Source organism: Patella vulgata, chromosome 8 (assembly GCF_932274485.2).
Source record: "Patella vulgata chromosome 8, xgPatVulg1.2, whole genome shotgun sequence".
Taxonomy (NCBI): Eukaryota; Metazoa; Mollusca; class Gastropoda; family Patellidae; genus Patella; species Patella vulgata.
Window position 1 is genome coordinate 47,837,588 of NC_065886.2, and position 10,546 is coordinate 47,848,133.

Consider the following 10,546-nt stretch of genomic DNA (forward strand, 5'->3'; position numbering starts at 1 on the left):
ACTCGTACTAGGGGTATGGACATCAGTCGGTCGCATTTTGGCTAAACACCCCCCCAAACAAAATCGTTATGTACGCCCCTGGTCAATAGTCTGTTGCTAAGTATTGCTGTCAACGGTTTACTAGTGAGTGGTTCAGTAATTGGTGATGTCTCAAATGTCAGCTGTTTATTGTCAACTGTCCAATGGTAAATGATTCAATAAACATTGGTGGGAATGACCGTTGATCTATAGGACAGTTTACTTAATTAATAACAACCTATACTATTGTACATGTACATGGTGATATATGAATCTGATAATTATTAATTTTACACTGAAAGATCCACATATGAATAAATAATGTACTTTCATGTTACTTTTAAGACATGTGCTGTTTGCCACCAAAAAGATCATGTTTTGGAAAGATCGAGATATCTCAAAGATAAAAAAAGAAAAGATTTTGTATGCTGCACCTGACAAAGTTTCTGTTTCAATTTTTTACCCATATATTTTAAAACTGGCGTGGCAAGGTCCGATGGCATCGGGAAAAAGTTTACGGGCTTATTCCATCCATGCCAGGGACTATCACTACTCGCTTCACCAACGTCACTCTCATCAAATTCTAATTCACATCTTTGTATATCTTTTATTGTATCTATTAATTCCTCTGATGACACAGGTTTTTTCAGGTCGGACATAGCACAGTATCAAATCATTCAAATCTGAAGTAGAATTATGTTATATTCCAGCACATTTAAATAATTTTTTTGACTTAATATATTGTCTAGTTAATCTATAAAGATAAGATGTGTTGATAAATAATGTATTTTTCCACACATATAAGTTCTTCTGTGGAGGAAGACAACTGTAGATCTTTAATTTCAAATCTTATATCATTAATTGCACTCAATAAGTATCCGTTATAAGCAGCAATTTCACATTTTTTCATGTGAATGTTCTTTCAGAGAAGCTGCTTCTGCAGCTTTTATTTGATCTGAATTCAAAGAACACTTCAGCAAAAATTGGCAACGTTGGTAAAGAAACATCACAGAACTCCGTCTTAGACCTAAAATGTCCATTGTTAAGAATAGTTAATTTTTTTTTAAATTTTGGTGGAATTTGTTGTCAACATTCTACTGATACGGTAGCCTGAAACTTGACCATCTGAAAATAGATAATATATACACTAATTAAACTATATTCTTACTATTAATATAGTACTGTTGAAGATATACTATGATATAATTTTTACATATATAACTATGAATACATCAACTGGATCTTTTGGGACTAATACATACAGTCTTATAATTAACACTGATATATGTGATAATATTGGACCTTTGTATGTACACTTTCGTCAGTTCAAAATGAGTTACTCAAAAATAGTGGAACTGGGCTGAAAAATAGTAAAGTTCTTCTGTAACCCTTCTGTTATAGAGTAAAAATGTGTTTCATGTCCACTCAACACAAACCAAATCATTTCGAGACTAACATGTGGTTCAATTTCCTTAATTCGGTCTTTAGCAGTGTGGGGGGGGGGGGGGGAGTACCCAGAGAAAGCCCACCAGGTTATACAGGCGAGTCTACTCCTTGTCATGTACAAACGAGGAATCAAAACCATGTCATTTGACTCAATGACGGTTAATGCGCGGACAGCAGTCAACCCACTCATCTTATTTCGAATCCCATCTTTCTAGGATTCTTTTTGTGCATGTTGGTGACTGACGTTTTCTTTTTATCCCATCCCAACAATTAGATATATAGATTGAAACCACCCATCTCAACTCAGTGACGACCATATACCACTCGACCACCCAAGCTGGTTAATGCGCGAACAGCAGTCAACGAAATACGATCTTTCTAGGATTCTTTTTGTGCATGTTGGTCACTGACATGTACACAGGACCCCTGTTTTCTTTTTGTCCTATCCCAACAACTAGATATATAGTTCCTTGTTAAAAAGCCAACATGTTACTTACTATGGGTCATAATTTTCAGACACTTGCAGGGGATCAGTGGGTGGAGGTCTGTATTATCCGAAATTACCTGTAACTTTTGTCTTTTACTGGTATACATTAATTGAAACTGTGAAACGATTCTGTATGTGCCTGTAAAATAAAGCATTTTCTAGTGTTATATTTTTCTTTCAAGTTGGCTGTGACCTCTCTAAATTACTGATCATAATTAGCTTTTTGGCAGACAAGATTTATTTTTATGCAAAAGACTTATATTTCTAATGATAAGTTAAAATAAAATTGAGTAATAAGCTCACAATTTAATAGCTTAGGCCAATTAAATAGGGGATATCTGATCATATAATTCAATCACATTTGAACCATCTATTCAACACTAACTGCCAATAATACATTTAATATGTAATATCAGACATACTAAAATATATATAACGGTGGGATAATTATAAAACAACAAATGAAAACAGAAACGTATTATACGTTTATGATACAAATAAAAGTTTCGCGAATCGAAAGAAGATACAAATTCAAAATCATTGACAAATAGCTTAAAAGAATTTCGTCTGCCATAATTTTGGGGTTTCAATCTATAAACAAATTCTGCGGCGGTGGCTATTTTGACAAAAAGTTCTGCTCTAAACAATGATCTAAAGATGAATAATGCTCTGATGAATAATCCTGCTGTTGGGACCAATCTATAGAAAATTCTGCTGTGATAGCTACATGTATTCTGACGAAAAATTCTGTTGTGGTGGCGATTCTGCCGAATTATTCTGCTGTGATGGATAATTCCCGATAAGATGGATAATCTAATGAAAATTCTTGCTGTCATGGATAATCTCAAGAGAAATCCCGATTATGTCTCCAAAGCTGAATGCTTCAATAACTTCTGTAGCGACCACTGCCCTGTGTACTGTCAACTTTCATTTCATAGTCCACAAAAACGATCCTTTAAACGACTAATTCGGGATTATGGGAAAATGAATACTGATGCACTTCAACAAGAAATCCACAGTACTGACTGGGACACACTCCTCACTATACGGTCGATGAGTCATGTAAATATATTCCAAATAAATTAGTAACCATTAGACCAAGAGATATGCCGTGGATGAATAATAGCATAAGGAAGTTAAGAAAATTGAAAAATAAAATCGACAAAAAAGCTAAGTAGTCAGATTTGGCAGACCACTGGATACTATTTCGTAAGACAAGAAATCAATATAGATCTTTAATTCGGAAATGTAAAAGTGAATATCAAAAAAGTTTAGATAATAAAATTAACGATGTCAATTACCTTGGATCAAAGTCCTGGTGGCAGGTAGTCAACTCATTTATAAAAACTACGGGTTCATCGAACCATGACATACCTCCTATAACAACAAATACTGGCACAGTCTCAAATTTTTTCTGCGTATTTAGAGCTAGCGACAATGTAACTTCTAAAGTAACTAAAGCGCCCACTAACAACAGAGTTTTACGGTTAAATAAAAGTAACTTTCACAGTCTTGCAGTGTCGGTATGTTGCCACGAGAGTGGATTTAAAAGATAGAAAAAGGGCGAAACTACATTAATTGACTCTGAACTGAGAACCGTTACAATATATACGTCATTGGTTATAATCAACTAACTTAGAAATTAAATCGCCGAGTTTTAGCCAAAATTTTAATCTAGTTCGTAACTACTTATTTTTAAAAGTCCAACGAGTAAATATAAATTTTTTACATGGCTTCATTGATAAATAAGTGAGTGAATATTGTCACGTGAATGTCTATTTTGGGCGACTGTTTGCTGCCTACAGTGCACGAGCGAGCCCGTGAGAGCACTTTTCTCATAAACGAAGTTTTGATCCGCGTGACAACATGCTGTTAAAACAGGTCAGTTTATATAGTACAGATAATTGAGTCTGTGGGCCACTCTATTAAAGATCTTAATCACCCACTGCCATTTATTAACTGAAATACCAACAGTATAACCAATATTATTCTACAGCCGAATGAAGTTAAAGACATGCTTGACTCTATCGATACTGCTAAATCCTCTGGCCCTGATCATATTAGCGGATTATTATTAAAATCTATATCCAAAGGAATTTCTAACCCATTATGTACTCTGTTTAATCTTTCCTTAGGCGTGCTACCTTCCCTTTGATTTGGAAACATGCTAAGGAAATAAGGATATATGTTCCACCTATCGCCCGATATTATTACTCTCAATAATAAGAAAAATCTTGAACGTTGTATTTATAAGCATAACTTGAGCTTCCTTCTAGACAACAACACACTTACAAAATTCCAAAGTGGTTTTATGAAAGGAGACTCGACTATCTATCAACTTCTAGACTTAAATGATTTTTATTGTAATGCAACCGATAAGGGTTATTATACGAGAACGGTGTACTGTGACATCAGCAAAGCATTCCATAGAGTTTGGCATGCTGGACTCCGTCTTAAGCTTGATGCTGTCGGGGTTTGAGGCACATTGTGTAGTTGGTTTAAAAGTTATATAGCTGGTCGATCACAGTGTGTTATGGACAATGTCGCCTCGGAGTCATCATTCGTCACTTCCGGTGTTCCACAGGGCTCCGTTCTCGGTCCGCTTCTATTTTTAATCTACATTAATGACATCATTGAAAATATTCAATCAAATATCAAATTGTTTGCTGATGACACGTCTGTCTACTTACTAATAAAAGATCCGTCGGAAAGGGCGAAAATAATGAATTCGGATATCGAGAAATCAACGTCTGGTCCAAAAAATGGCTGATTTCCTTCAACCCCACAAAAACAGAATCACTAACAATATCTATCAAACCACACAATAACATATCACCACATTTTATAGACACTGTTAAAATAAATGATGGGTCTTTTCTTGCAACACAAACTTAAATGGGATAGCTACATAAATAATATTTGTAATAAAGTATCAAAATTAATCAATTGTTTAAGATCCCTAAAGTACAGGCTAAATAGAAAATCTCTTTTCATGATTTACAATTCTTATATACTACTGCATTTCGACTACGTCGACATTATTTGGAACAATTGCACTGATCACCTAGCAAACCAACTAGAACACCTTCAACTTGACGCCTTACGCACTATTTGTGGGGCTGTAAAGGGAACTAAAGAAAAACCCTGCTGGTGGGACTAATCTATAGAAAATCATGTTGTGGGAACCAATCTGAAAACAAATTCTGCTGTGATGGCTATTTTCTGACGAAAAATTCTGCTGGGCCGAATATTCATACATCAGATAAACTGCTTTTAAAGGTCAAACCGGTTCAACTCGTCTCTTATGGTCGGGACTCTTTTAGTTTTCAAGCGCCTGTTTTATGGAATAATCTTCCATTTAGTATACATCTCTATATTCTTTTAAAAAACAACTTAAAGATACTTTCCCAGAAAAGTATTTATCGGGTGGTACTTTCCAATAAAAGTATGTCAAATTTGGTATATATGGAAAGTATAGACACCCAATCTTACTAGAAAAATACTGGATTACCCGAAAAACACCCATGGAGCAAGCACTGGGCAAAATTGTCAGGGTATCACTAACTGGCAACCCGACTGTTATCTGCCAGCTTATTGTGTGCCAGCTTAATTGAGGGAGTGGTTGTTATTTCTTGATAAAATGGTTAAGCGGTTTTTGGAACATTGAGGGGTGTCAAGGTACAAAAGACTCTGCAAATAGACGGCGGTAAAAGAAGTTGACAGAAATAATTAAGAATTTACTTAGGCCTCAATATGTATGGTAAATATATGTATACAGTAAGAAATGATAAATACATTCTGAAAAATGACCCCCCCCCCCCCCACACACAATGAAGACAATGCTTCTAACAACAGCTTACTTATAAGCTTACTTATAACTACAATCATTGTTTTTTAATGAATGTCGACCGAGGGGAGGTTTTTTCCCCCTCTTCTTAACACTAAAAATCGCTGTCCTTTACGAAGTCATGGGGGGGCTTATTGTCATTTATGAATCCAGGAATGACCACCTAACATGCAGTTATTGTTCTTCAGAACCATTTCCCATACACACAACTAATCACTCTCCTTAATATCAGATCACTTTCCTTAATTTTTAAATTACTCTCCTTAATTTCTAAACCACTCTTCTTATCGAAATTCAGAGAGCTTTTTTATGGGAGCGATTTTTTCAATTTGTTGATTAAGGGGAGCTTTTTCGGCTCTCCTCTAAAATACAAACAATAACGAATGTTTGGGTGCACACGTTGCCTCATGATTTTTAAATTTTCGACCGATTTTCTTGTAGATTGTCCAGAGTGTTTCATTATAAAAGTACACTTAATATGTAAAAAAATAAAAGAATCAAAGTATGTTTAGGGGGGGGGGGGGCAACTGTCCACTTCAAAATTTGAAATTTTGACAAAAATTATTAAGTCAAATTATTTACATGAAAATAAAACTCTTTATAAGTATTTCTCATCAAATAATCAACTTATTCAACATGTGCAAAATATTACAAGGGGCAACCAATTGAGCAGTACGATCGTTTTTAAAGTTGAGAATTATCAATGCAATTCTAGACAAATTGACATTTCCTTGATATTTCTTAAAATCATTATAAATCAGACATTGACTCGGTTAGTTTCACAACAACTAGTGAAAAAAATGCCATAGGAAAACTTTAGTATGTGACTACATCATTTATCAGTTGTTACAACATCAATATAGTAATGCACATAATTATGGCGAAGACTTTTGCAAGTTTGGTCTATCCTTCCTGTTTTTTCTACCACTTGGACCACATTTTGATAATGCTCTTCATCTTTAGTACTGGACAAGCATTCAATACAAAGTTGCACAGCCCTCTCAGCTGCATCATTTACTACACTTATTATTAGAACAAGAAGAAATTTGATACACGTCATTGTCAGGCCACGAATCAGGACCATGAGAGAGAAAGTCGTTGTGTCGTTCAAATACCCTGAATACGAACCTGGAGTCTACAGTCACCAAATCCCTAAGTTTGGAAGACTTGGTGACAGCGCTTGGAAAAACAGGCTTCCCATAGCCAGTTCCGAAGCGATTCACAACGCTTGCAATAGGAAAATCGGGTTTGATGCTCTTCAACTTTTTAGATACAAGTTCTTTATCATTAATTGTTAATTCATCACTGAACAGTAATAGTGGAATCATTCCCCCAACTAGATACCATAGTTGGTGTTTCAGTGCATTTAGAGATCTTAAAAAATATGCACCACCATTACTTAACCTACATGATGTAAGCAACGACAACAATGTAATAGTCTGTTGAGTATGTCCTGGATGCTGAGCTAAGATGCCCGGTGTCCGCTGACATCTTGTCAAAGACCATACTCACAAAAAACATTATCAGCGCATTGACAGTTTTCAGGTAATTCATATGTAAGGTTAGAAAGAATCATGCCGACATGCATAATAAATGGCAAGAAGGATGTTTTATAAATGGTTATAGGGGCGTGTAGGGTTTGCGCATGTCTAAAGCACAGTAACTATGAATGGACTTCGGTGACGGTGTATGTCGGATAAAAACAACGCTTCATTAATTTAAACCCGAATATTTGGAGTTAGACGATAGTTTTGCCACTACATTAGCCTCTGTAAATTTAACTTAGTCATAATAGTATAAAACTATCTTATTTTTAAGATGTTACATGCATTAATAAAGAAATTGAGTTTTTCACTTGGAACTATTTAAAGCAGCCAATCGTAGCTAAAAACGTACGTCAGTATAACTCAACGTTTCTAGTACGTTCTTGTAGCTACCGGTACTGCTGGGGTTTAACGTCCTACTGTTCTTCTCCGACTGGGCTAATGAAGACGGGCATACGCCATACAGTGTGCATTGAGGGAAATTTTGCGCGGATAGTGGCACTATGGCCTACTCTTGCTTAGGCTATATAGAATTCCAACTGCCGAGGGATCCTTCCGTGCACGCCAATGTATGTCCCATCCGAACGACAGCTGTCCTTGTCAGGCCGTCCGTCCTGCAAATACGGGTCTTAATACGAAATTCCAGATATCATGTTACATATCACTGAAAAGCAAATTCATTTCTCTTTTCAAATATATAAAATTTTTTCTGGCACATTAGTATTTACTTACCTTGACAAACTATCAAAGTTGGATAATATTGAACTCTATTAAGTAATTACGTGGGGGTGGGTGGTATTCAATGTCTAATTACGGGTCTTAATACGAAATTCCAGATATCATGCTACATATCAGTAGAAAGCACGTACATTGGTCTTTTCAAATATATAAATAATTTTCTGGCACATTCATATTTACTTGTCTTGAGAGGTGATCAAATACGAACGGTACAAAAATCTATTAAATGAAGGGGGGGGTGATTTAAAGTAAAAATAAGGGTCTTATGAAACAAAAAATTAAGGAACAGGGCAATGAACTAAAAGATATGAAGCCCAACGTAAAACCACAACCCACGACCGCCAGAAATGAATCAAAATCTTCAGAATGTAGGAAAGGTAAAAAAGTAGATACCAAGCAAACCAGTCAACCATTTCAACTATCAACAGATTTGCAACCCCATCAGATGAAAACAACCGTAAACATACAGAATACTATACTATTGAAAAAAAAATAGGGGATATTTGATTTTGGGGGCATAATACTAAAATATGCAAATGACTACGAAAAAAGTCACTATAGAACCTAACAGAAGAAACATTTCCAGTTACATGTGACGCCCAAACGCACCAATAGCTACCGCATGGAATGCAGGTGATGCTTGGGATCATCATGGGGGTCCAACCCAAGATTTGCACGACTCTGACTTTGAATGTTACAGTCATTGTGGCATTGAATTCCAGGGTGGAAACATCAGTTTAATTGTTTTAGTGACCAGAAAACAAATTTTGATATGCGTCGGCTTACCCAAAATGAAAGGTTACGTGCCCTTGGCATGCTACAGATCGGCACAACACAGGCGGTTGTGGCGCGGACGATGAATGTTTCCCAGTCTGTCATAAGCAGGCTATGGTCCAGATACCGTGATACACAATCTGTACAGGACAGACCACGCTCAGGTCGACCAAGGGCGACAACTCAAGCCCAGGATCGATTTATCCGTACCTTGGCCTTGAGAAATCGTGTCATCACAGCAAATCAGATCAGCGCTCGTCTTCAAACAGACACTGGTGTGAGAGTGAGTGGCCAGACGATTCGGAATCGACTGCATAGGGGTCACCTTCGCGCCCGACGTCCTCGCGTGATCCCTTGTTTGAGAAATCATCACATTCAGGCAAGACGTCGTTGGTGTAGGGATCGTCAACACTGGGATAATCGACGCTGGAGCAATGTGATGTTTTCAGATGAGTCAAGGTTCACTGTTGATTTTTTGGACAGACGTAGGAGGGTGTGGCGTCGTCGAAACGAGCGCTTCCAAGACGTTAACGTCATCAGACATGATCGATTTGGGGGTGGTTCTGTTATGGTGTGGGGAGGCATCACTGTTGCTGGAAGAACGGCTTTACATGTTGTTGCAGGGCGTGTTACAGGCCAGTACTACCGGGACAACATCTTGGCAGTCCATGTTGTGCCGTTCGCACGACGTCATGGCCGCCGTTTCATCTTCCAGGATGACAACGCAAGATGTCACAGGGCCAGGATCGTTACAGGTTACCTCCAACAACAGAACATCACCACATTACCTTGGCCAGCACTGAGTCCCGCGTCCTGCCAATGTCCAAGAACTTGCTGCTGCGTTGCAACAGGAATGGGATAATCTGGACCAAAATGACCTTAGACGTCTCATTAGGAGTATGCCACGTCGGATCAATGCTTGTTTGGCAAACAGAGGAGGATTTACCCGTTACTGACTTGGTTGTGATGCTGTTGTATCATTTTACCCTTATAATGGTCAGTCTGTGCCTTACTTTGTCTAACGATCATTTGGAATAAATCGATGAATGTGAACTTCATTTCATTTTGTCATTTGTTTCTTCGTCAGTTTCATTAGGTGACTTAAATAACACTTAAAAATCAAATATCCCCTACTTTTTTTGAATAGTATATAAATACCCTTCCATGGAACCTCATCATATAATTAATAAAAGAAATGTGGTAATTGGATCTTCAATAATTAAATAAATCATCCCAAGAAGATTGGATCCCTCGGGATCAACATTTACCAAAACATTAAGAGGTGCGAAAATACGTGATGTGTCACACTATATTAATAACTGTGCGTATAATGATAATGTGTTAAATGTTGTTTTTCTTGTTGGATCTAATGATTCTAGTCTTAGAACAGTTGAACACTGCAGACATGATTATATTCAACTGATACAGGACACCAAGGCAACATTTCCGAACGCCAAGATCAAGTTTTTAACGCTACTGCCAAGAGATAGTGTTGCTGAAAATGGTAAATTAAATATCATCAACAGAATATTGAAGGATGTTACTAATTTGTATTCGTGCGTATTAATAGATGTGAGGGAAAAATTCTATGATTATAACCGATGTTACATTAAAAAGGGATTGTACGAAGATCCAGTTCATATAAACGTATACGGTACAGCTATTTTAGTACGTGTTATAAAATGCCATATA

The 10,546-nt window shown here is 36.8% G+C and overlaps 1 long non-coding RNA gene across 1 annotated transcript; it reads right to left on the minus strand.

Annotated features, from left to right (window-relative positions):
- Window positions 1-208: 208 nt before the first annotated feature.
- Window positions 209-2,093, minus strand: LOC130014153 (uncharacterized). Its single transcript, XR_008789171.1, has 2 exons — window positions 1,962-2,093; window positions 209-1,143 (listed from the first exon to the last, which is right to left on the minus strand). It is a non-coding gene; the product is annotated as an uncharacterized LOC130014153 (long non-coding RNA).
- Window positions 2,094-10,546: the final 8,453 nt, after the last annotated feature.